Here is a 9,970-nt window from a genome sequence, read left to right on the forward strand (position 1 = left end):
CTGATGTGTTGTTGCATTCTATTGGCCAGAATTTTTTTGAGGATTTTTGCATCTATGTTCATCAGGGATATTGGTCTGTAATTCTCTTTCAGTGCTGCATCTTTTTCCGGCTTAGGAATTAAGGTGATGCTGGCTTCATAGAAAGAATTTGGGAGGATTCCCTCTCCTTCGATTGTTCTGAATAGTTTGAGAAGAATTGGAGTTTGTTCTCCTTTAAATGTCTGGTAGAATTCAGCAGTGAATCCATCTGGTCCTGGGCTTTTCTTTGTTGGGAGGGCCTTTATTACTGTTTCAATTTCTGCCTCAGTTATGGGTCTGTTTAGGTTTTCGATGTCTTCCTGGTTCAATTTAGGTAGGTTGCATGTGTCCAGGAATCTATCCATTTCTGATAGGTTTCCCTGTTCGCTGGCATACAAGTCCTTGTAGTAATTTCTGATGATTCTTTTTATTTCTGTGGTGTCTGTTGTTACGTTTCCTTTTTCATCTCTGATTTTATTGATTTGGGTCTTTTCTCTTCTTTTTTTAGTAAGCTGGGCCAATGGGGTGTCAATTTTTTTTTTCAAAAAACCAGCTCCTAGTTTGCCTGATTTTTTCATTTAGTTTTTAAGGTGAATAAATTTCATATATGTCATATATACAGATTTAGAAGCATAGTGATACTTCCTACCTTATCTTCCCTCCCACCCACGCTGCCTCCCACTCTCCTCCTTCCTTTCTTATTCTTTCTTTTAATTTTTACAATAATCTGCTTTCATTTTATTTTATACTAATAAGATTAACCCTACAGTAAATAAATAATTTAATAAAATTTAATAGATAGTAAGCAGAATATAACATTGTTCCTCAACAGTAGACAAAGACTGCAAATATTCAACAAATCTCAAAATGTCTATTTTGCTCATACACATTCCTTTTTTTTAGTACTTTAGTAGTTACCACAGATCTGGGAAAACATAGCATTTGTCTTTTAGGGACTGGCTTATTTCACTAAGTGTAATGGGTTCCAGTTGCATCCATTTTGTTGCAAAAGACAAGATTTCATTCTTTTTTACAGCTAAGTAGCATGTATATGTATGTATGTGTATATCTGTATCTATATCTATATGTGTATAGATACACACACATATGGCACGATTTATTTATCTAGTCATCATTTAATTGACATATGGATTTATTCCATATCTTAGCTGCAATGAGCATGGGAGTACAGGTAACTCTTTCATATGCTTATTTCATTTCCTTTGTTAAATTCCCAGGAGTGTAATTACTGGGTCATATGATAGATGTATTTTCAGATTTCTGAGATGTCTACATACTGTCTTCCACAATGGCTTTACTAGCTGACATTCCCACCAACAGTGGATTAAGGTAGCTTTTTCCCTACATCCTCACTAACATTTACTGTTTTTTGATTTCTGTATGACAGCATTCTAACTGGGGTTAGGTGCAACCTCTCTTGGTTTTTATTGACATTTTCCTGATGACTAGTGAACCTGAACATTTCTTCATGTGTCTGTTGGCCGTTTGCATTTCCTCTTTTGAAAAGTGTCTATTCAAGTCCTTTGCTCATTTCTTAACTGGATTGTTTGTTTTGTTGTTGTTTAGTTTCTTGAGCTCTTTACAGATTCTGAATATTGATCCTGTATCAGTTGCATAGTTTTCAAATATTTCTCCCTTTTTGTCAGTTGCCTCTTTACTTTGCTGTGTTTCCTTTGCAGTACAGAAGCTTCTTGGCTTGATGTAATACAATTTGTCTATTTTTGCTTTTATTGCCTATTCTGGGGTCTTTTACAAGAAGTCTTTGCCTATTGCCAATGTCTTGTAGACTTTCCCCAATGTTCTCTTCTAGTAATTTGATGGTATCAGGATGTAGATTTAGATTCTTGATCCATTTTGAGTTGATTTTTGTATACGGTGTAAGGTGGACATCAACAAATTTTAAGGAATTGTAATCAGACAATATTTGACCAAGTAGAATTCAAATCAGTACCACAAGGAAATTTAGAAATTCTCAGATACTTGGCACACATTTTTAAATAGCCCATGGACAACAGATCAAACAACAGTGGGAATTTTAAAATATTTTTTACTGAATAAGACCGAAAATATGACATGTGGGATAAACCTAAAATAATGCTTAAGTGGAAACCTATAAGGTATTAAGTGCAAGTTTTTTAGAAAACAAGAATGTTTTTGAAAAAATAAGTATGCTTTTAAGAAACCCCAAAGGGAGATAAATCAAAAAAAAATGAGCCCTAAATAAATAAACAGGAAAAAAAAGAATGAAAGCAGAACTGAATGGAATTTAGAATAAAAATAATAGAAGTAGAACCCGGTTCTTTGTAACAAAAAACAAAACTGCATCAAAGATCTCCGAGGAAAAGACATGGCCCTGATAATTTCACAGCTGAATTCTTCTAAACGTTTAAAGATTTAATGCCAATCCTTATCAAATTCTTCCATAAAATTGAAGACAACGGACCATTTCCAAACTCATTTTACAAAGCCAACAATAACCTAAGATCAAAACAAGAAAAGAATCCTACAAGAAATTTACGGTCAATATATCTGATGAACATAGATGCAAAACATTGTAAGAACACTATCAAACTGAATTCAATTACATATTAAAGGATCATTCACTCTGTTACAGGGATAATTATTCCTGGGATATTAGGGTGATTCTAAATGTGATACTGCACATTAACCAAATAAAGCATACAAATCATAGGATTATCTCAATGATGCAGAAAAGTATTTATAAAATTCAACACAATTTCATGATGAGAACTCTGAACAAATTAGGAATCAGACGCATATGCTTTAACATAATAAAGATCACATATGAACAGCCCACAGCTAACATCGACTCAGTAGTGAACAGCTGAAAATTTGTCTTCTAATATTAAGAAGAAGACAAGAGTGCCCACTTTCACCATTTCTATATAACACAGTACCAAAAGCATAGCCAGAATGATTAGGAAAGAAAAAGAAAAAGAGACATTCAAATCAAGAAGTAAAGAGTTAAGTAGTCTCTGTTTACAGAGAACATGATCCTAAATTTAGGAAGCACTAATGACTCCACCAGAAACCTATTAGAACTAATAAACAAAATCAGTAAAGTTGTGAGTCACAAAATCAACAGCAAAAATCAGTTACATCTCTACATTGATGACAAACTATCCAAAAAAGAAATTGAGAAAGCAATCTATTTATAATAGCATTAGAATAAATAAGTAATTAGGAATAAATTTAATCAAGGAAATGGAAGATTTATACAGTGAAAACTATATGACATTGATGAAATGAAGAAGACAGATAAATGGAAGATATCTAGAGTTATTTGATTTGAAAATTAATACTTTCATAATATAAATACAAATTAAAGCAATCTACAAATTTAGTCTTTATCAAAATTCCAATGATACTTTTTTTTAAGATTTATTTTATTTATTTGAAAGAGAGAGTTAGAGAGAGGTAGAGACAGAGAGAGGTCTTCCATCTGCTGGTTCACTCCCCAAATGGCTGCAACGGTCAGAGCTGAGCAGATGCGAAAGCCAGGAGCCAGGAACTTCTTCCAGGTCTCCTACGTGGGTGCAGGGGCCCAAGGACTTGGACCATTCTCTGCTGCTTTCCCAGGCACACTAGCAGGGAACTTGATCAGTGGTGGAGCAGCCAGGTCTCAGGTCTCGAACCGGCACCTATATGATATACCAGTGCTGCAGGCTGGGGCTTCAACCCACTGCACTACAGCACCAGTCCCCCAGAGACACTTTTCAAACAAATGAAAGAGAAACTCAAAAAACTCTCATGGATTCACAAATTATCCCAAATAGTTAAGTGACCCTGAGGAAGAAGAACAAATCTGGGAATATCAAGTTTTTGGATTTCTAACTATAATACAGTAGTAATGAAAACAGTCTGATATTGGCATAAAAAGTGACATATAGACCAGTGAATCTGAATGGAGCCTAGAAATAAACCCATACAAATATGATTGCTTTGGTTTGAAAGCATCCCCCTCTAAATTCTGGCATTGTCAAAGTGTGATTATATTATGAAATGGGGCTTTAAAGAGGTAATTGAGCTATGAGGGTTCCTCTGTCATGAATAGGATAGATTAAGGCCCCTATAAGACAGGCTTCACAAAGTATTTGGCAGTTTGCCCTTTTTTTAAGGAAAGATTTATTTATTTGTTTGATAGCAGAATTACAGAGAGAGGGGGAGAAGGAGAAGGAAAGGAGAGGGAGAAAGAGAGAGAGAGAGAGAGAGAGAGAGAGAGAGAGAGAGAGAGAGAGATTTTCCATCTGCTGGTTTACTCCCCAAATGGTCACAACAACCAGGGCTGGGCAGGTCAAAGCCAGGAGCCAGGATCTTCTTCCAGGTGTCTCCCACGTGGAGCCCAAGCACTTGAGCCATCTGTCTCTGTTTTTTTTTCCATGTGCATTAGCAAGGAGCTGGATTAGAAATGAAGCACCAAGACTCAACTCAGCACCCAATAGGAATGCCAGCACTGCAGGTGGCAGCTCAACCCATTACACCACAACACCTGCCCTGGAATTTTGCCCTCCCTTCTTCAGTATGGGGACATAAAGTTCTTCCCTTTCAGCATGTGGCATTTACCAGACAACCAGACCTGCTGGTGCCTTATTGTGGATTTCTAGCCTGCATGTTATGAGAAAAAAATGTCTGTTCTTTACCAGTTACCTAATTGTTGGTACTCTGTTATAGCAGCACAAACAGATTAAGACAACAATCAACCAATCTTTGAGAAGGGCTCAAGAAAAGAATACTCTATTTGATAACAGGTTTTAGGAAAACTGAATATGAAAAACTAGAAAAGGAAACAATTTTCATTAATCAAAGTGACACCATTGTGGATATAGAAAATCTAAAGTAATTCAGTGTATATTTAAATTAGCAAGACAATTTAGTAGAGTGTCTGGATACAATATAGTATATACGGTCAATTTTATTCCTAAATACCAAAAGCAAGCAATAGTAGTAAACAATTCCAGATTCTTTGGAAAAAAGGAGTGAAAATCTGTGTGGAGAATATTGTAGAGATAAAAAACAAAAATAAAATATTTGTTATGTTTATGGACAAAATAATGTGTTGAGGTCAATTTTATCAGAATTAAACTGTGTTTCATGAAATTCTATTTAAAAATTGTTCCGTAACCTAAAATTTATATGAAAAAGGAAAGAGTAAGAAAAAAGCTAGACACTCTAGAAAGGAAAAATGGCAAAAAGACTTCAACAAGATCCTTACAAAAGAGGAATTTCAGTGCAACTTGTGTTATATAAGTTGCAACTGGGTGTTGTGCTGGGGGAGCATTTTTTTTTTTAAATTCTGTATTAGTATATGCCTTTTGCAAAGTGGTGTTAACTGTTTTTCTAAAAGGAAAAAAAAAAAACTCTTGGGCAAGTCTCCTGTTGCAAGTGTCTGGTTTATATTGACAGGCAAGCTTAACTGAAATTTTGTATTTAGTTGTGGTTATTGATTGCCTGTAAAATGTTGCCTTATGGCACATCTTCTAAAACAAAAGATTTCTCTAACAACAACAAAAAATAAGAAGTTCAGTAGCCTACTATGAAAATGCTAGCAAAGTTGAATGACTAGGGTTTAGAGCAATAGAACTATCATACACTACGGTTGACAATCAGTTTCAACACACTTTGGAACAACAACTTGATATCATCCAGTAAAGTCAAGTATATAGAGGATTCCTTAATTCAGGAATTCCACCCATAAGTATATATCCTACTGATTAATCAGTGCATGTAATAATTTCTATGCACACAGGACACAGTCACAAGATTGTACACTAAGAAACAAAAAGAGAAACAGATCACATCTGTAAATAGTAACATAGAATAGATCTGGGTACATTTATACAGTGGGATATATTGCAGCAATTAAAAGAAGTGAACTAAAGATTAGCAACAACATGGGTGAATATCTCCCAAACAAAAATGTTAAAGTATGACAGAAATGTTTGCTTTATGATCATTTACTAGACTAAATACACATAATATATATTTTTACTTATTTAATTATATTTCACAATAAAATACTATTTTTTTTCTATTTAAGGGAATTTCCACCCAAAGATTTCACTCATAAAGTGGAAATGCATCACTTGGTCACCCCTACTTGCATATAATCTGGGAGGGTCAAATCAATGGTCAATAATAGTAACAAAATTCTGTGTAAAGAAAAAAAAATACATATTTGGTAAGGAAGTAGCTGAATGTGTGTACTGTTCACTGCTTGAGATACTTGAGTACAATCACACCCTGTGAGCTACTATGTGTTATTTTAAACAATGTGCATAAATGAAAAGCAGCTACTTCATCTGGTGGCCACAAAGCAAAAAAGAAAGAGATCTTCTCAAAATGTGAAACAGGAATTTGCAGCACTGAACTTACTAAGAATCAATGTCAGTATCTCATTTACAGCATCTCTAAAGGGCTTTCAAGTGCAAGTGCATGTACTGGAGACCTAATCCCTGTGTGAGACAGACGTACACCATCTCTCTTCTGTGGATTTGGCTTCTTCTGCACTTGGCGTAGTGCTCTAGGAGATGGCAGGCTCCAAACTATTTACTGGCTCTGTTGAAATCCCAAGGATAGAAATGGGATTATACTTTTCAGGATTTATCACTGAATGTTCATCCCTGGTGCACTGTTTTTCTGCATTTCAGAGGTTGGGGTAATTCACCTTCTGTGAGTTGTCTGAGCCATTCCTACCCACAATCCTCTTTCCTCCACTAACCACTCTAATGAGTCCATGTTGGATTGGAGTCATCAGTGGAAGTCCACAGGGTGTGGCTGTTTGGGGAACTGTTGCTTTCTTGATGCAAAGGGAACTTCTCCTTGTATGGCATTCTATAGAAATGTGCCCGTGTATCTTTCCACTCTGAGGTAGTGACCATGAGGACTAAGGTGAACAGACTGCAAATAGCAGACCAAAAACATGAGCCAAACCTGGATGCAAATCAGCACTGTTTTGTAGATGCCTTCACCTAGGACCATCTACCTTTGGATTTCTTACATCACATACCATTAAGTACAGAGGCTACATCTTGAGATAATTATGACAGGACTTTTCAAAGTAAAAACAAAATTAAAAGTTATTTTGGGCCAGCGCCACGGCTCAATAGGCTAATCCTCCACCTAGCAGCACCGGCACACCGGGTTCTAGTCCCGGTCGGGGCGCCGGATTCTGTCCCGGTTGCCCCTCTTCCAGGCCAGCTCTCTGCTGTGGCCCGGGATGGCAGTGGAGGATGGCCCAAGTGCTTGGGCCCTGCACCCCACGGGAGACCAGGATAAGCACCTGGCTCCTGCCATCGGATCAGCGCAGTGCGCCGGCCGCAGCGGCCATTGGAGGATGAACCAATAGCAAAAGGAAGACCTTTCTCTCCGTCTGTCTCTCTCTCACTATCCACTCTGCCTGTCAAAAAAAAAAAAAAAAAACAAACAAACTTATTTTGAGCAAAAAAATTTTAAAAACATGCTCATGGAAAATATGTATTATGCATACGCACAATTTTGAGAGGATTTCAAAAGATTCACCCAAGTAGACTTACTTTTTAATTCCATCTTCCACACAGACTTTTTGAAGTTTCATGTCTCCAGAAGTATTAGAACATAAAAATCATTTCTCCCTGTTCCTACATGGAAATAATGCTAATCATGAAAGATCGACTAAGTTCAGAAGAAACAGCACTGCTTTGGAAGCAAGTGTTTCTGAAATTCATCCCTGATCTCCATTTTTACCTTGAAGATATTCTTAGCTTCTTAGATCCAGTTATCTTATCTGTTAAATTAGTTAATAATGCCTTCCTTACAAGATCATGACTGTACCTGGAAAACAGCAATTATATTCCCATTACATGAAACTTATTCAATAAAATAGTGGCTATCAGTGAAGCTCCCCAAATCAAGGCCACTGGTTAAATCATCCTGAACTCATTAATTCTTTTTTGCATAGTAAGTGCATTAGAAAAGTGATTCTAACATTCTGTTGTTGCATGAGACAAGTCCTGCCCCTATGTTAAACCTGCATCTCCCATAAAACAGTTGACTGGCATAGAAAGACTGTGGATCCTGGGCTCCAGTCCCAATTCAGACATTGCTGAGATGTTTTCCCTTGGGCAAATCAGTGGTGGAAACACATATACTTTTTGTATAAAATTGTAGAGTTGCAGAATATGATCTCAGTTAGTCTCTGGTATTGTTTTGTTTTGTTTGTTTGTTTGTAAAGATTTATTTTATTTATTTAAAATACGGAGTTAGAGAAGTAGAGAGAGAGAGAGAGAGAGAGGTCTTCCATTCTGCTGGATCAGTCCCCAAATGACTGCAATGGCCAGATTTGAACTGATCCCCCATGCGGGTGCAGGGGACCAAGAATTTGGCCCATCCTGTGCTGCTTCCCCAGGCCATAGCGGGGAGCTGGATCAGAAGAGGAGCAGCCGGGACACAAACCAGAGCCCATATGGGTTCCTGGCATTGCAGGCTGGGGCTTTAACCTGCTGTGCCACAGCGCCAGCCCCAATCTCTGGTATTTTAATACCAGATAAAATTCTCTGATACTCTTGGTCATGGTGGACAGATATCCAAGTCTCAGCAGTTGATTGTGGAATATAGTGACAACCTCTACTTTTGAACTCACTTCCGCTTTGGTGTCTAGAATAAGAAGAAAGTTTTAGGATGGTATTAATGAAGTGGCCATAAAGTGGAATGGCACATAAATTATGAAAGTGAAAAGAGATGTAATCTCATGTAAAGATTGAGTTCCAAATTCCATCAGCACACACTAGACTCAGTGAGGAGATAGGAGAATTCATAAAAGGAATTATAAACATAGGGGTCCAGAAATCCCCATCACATTTCAGGGACTGGTGATGAAGTTTTAGAACTCCCTTCCTCACCTGGCAGTCAAACATGTGACCACACAACAGGGCCCACTGCAACATCTTCATCATCTCAGAACAGTTAGCGGGAAACCATGTGGCTGTTGTGCGTGTGGTCTGGGTTTCAAGCCATTTGAAATGCTTGGAAGATCTGCTATGTTTGTAAATTGGATTTATCTGATTTACAAGTTCAGTACTTAGCAAGATGCTGTTAGATCAGTATTAGAGTGCTTAAAATATAATCTGTGTGTGTCTTAGGCAATTAAACATTTGAGATAATGCAGATGTTTTAAAATTGCATTGTAGTTTAATAGACCCAAGGCAATTTGATTAAATATACGATTATGTTAGTCTGAAAAGGAATTTTATCTAGTACATCTAATTCAAAAAAGTAATTTTCCCAAAACTGCTCAATACAAAATAAGATCTATGTCTAAATTAAAATTTTAATAATTTTAGAATTAAACTGAAGATTGAATCAAAGAAATACGGATTAAGATCCAGTTTTAGACAGAATTCCTCTTCTTGCACAAAATCCCCACCTGTATTTAGTTCCTCCCATCCTTATCTTCCTGCAGCTCTGAGTAACAACACGTGGCAGAGGGTTTAATACACGCTCTTGTCAGTAAGAAGTCTCTCCAGTCTGCAGCTGTTTCAGCCAATGCCTGCATCTGTAGTGCCACCTAGTGTGAGCGAAGTATAATAACATCGTCAGAAGTTAAGGGTGAGAACCTGAAATCCATTTCAATGATTATTATCAATCTTTTCTGAAGTGCTTTAAAGTGTGAAACTTACAAGAATCATGGTGTCTAAAAGCCCGTTCTCTCCCAGACGGTTTATGAGATTTTGTGTTTACTCTTTCATATTCCTGTACACATCCTATTCACATAACTGAGCACGTTTCTTGGCTTTGGAGTTAGAAAACTTCCGTTTTTGTGGAACTTTTATTCCAGCGGGATTTTTACTCTGTCATGGTATCTAGCACAGTTGTTCCCTGTGAATCATATATCGATGCTGACCTTCCCTGCACGTGAGTTATTTTTTAAAAAAGA

This window comes from Oryctolagus cuniculus, chromosome 9 (genome assembly GCF_051225735.1).
Source record: "Oryctolagus cuniculus isolate XC-2025 breed Fujian yellow rabbit chromosome 9, ASM5122573v1, whole genome shotgun sequence".
Classification (NCBI taxonomy): domain Eukaryota; kingdom Metazoa; phylum Chordata; class Mammalia; order Lagomorpha; family Leporidae; genus Oryctolagus; species Oryctolagus cuniculus.